Source organism: Leptonychotes weddellii, chromosome 6 (assembly GCF_054177405.1).
Source record: "Leptonychotes weddellii isolate Sample4059 chromosome 6, ASM5417740v2, whole genome shotgun sequence".
NCBI classification, from domain to species: Eukaryota; Metazoa; Chordata; class Mammalia; order Carnivora; family Phocidae; genus Leptonychotes; species Leptonychotes weddellii.
The window spans coordinates 132,170,142-132,171,319 of NC_138374.1; positions in this window are offsets into that span (position 1 = coordinate 132,170,142).

Sequence of the window (1,178 nt, forward strand, 5' to 3'; positions counted from 1 at the left end):
TCATTAACAGTTTTTGAGGGGTGGGGAAAGGAACCATCACTGTACTTTTGGCCAAATTCCTGTCATATGGAAGAGGGTTCAAAAGTATTGTGAATGACTTTCTACTTCAGGGGTTCAAGATCATAGGCTTTTGGGGGATGATGAAACCCGGTGATATTTATTTTCAATCATGATTATAGACCATGGATCTGGCATCAGTTGCTCCCTCATTCTGGGAAAACAAATTGACAAAGTAAAATAATCTAATGTAATGAGCCTGCTTACTGTATAACATCTGGTTGGGAAAGGGGGTATTCTAATATATGTAACAGCCCATCAGACAAAAATTTTGGCCATCAGGTTATCAGTGTTAATGTGAGAGCAAAGAATTGAGATTGACAAGTGTTTATGGGATGTATATCATGTCCAGGAACCATGTTAGGTGCAGGAGGTATAAGGCTATGATGCAACCATAAGAAGTTTTACAGTCAAGTGGGAAAGACAGATGAACCTGTAAAGAAAGAATCTCTATAATGTGGTAACAAACAAGTTAGGACAAAACAAAACGAAACAAGAAACACCTTGCAAAACTGTGATGAACAAAGTGAAGGAGTAGTACCCAAGGATAAAAACCAGACTCTAGAACCTGGGCCTCCTCTGTATAAACTTGAATTTCTCCAGGCCTCAGTTTTCCCATCTGTAAAAAGGGGAATACTACAATTTGCCTTGAAAGACTTTTTTTGTGAGGATTTAGATGAGATATTTTATGTGTAATGTTAGCTTCTTAGTAGTCATTAAATAAATAGTAGCTATTGCAATATATGCTGTTAATATAGGGGACATGCAAATCAATGCCCAGCTACCAAAAAAAACGAAAAACAAAAAACATGCAGGAAGAGCCCACTCACAAAAGAACAAAGTCAAATAGCTAATAAAAAAAGAATATCATTCCAACTTCCCACATAAAAAAATAAAAAAGAATGAGATGCATTTCTTGACCACCAAATTGACAATTTATTTCAAAGTAACACTTGACTGTGGCAAGATTGGGGTAAAATAAGCTGTTTGGGGCAGCGCCAGTGACTTTGCACAGAGTTGTAATCTTTCTGCAAAGGAATTGGTCAATATGTATCCAAGGCCTTCAAAATGTTCATATGGCTTTTAGCCTGGTACTTCTACCTCTACTTTAAAGATGTCCA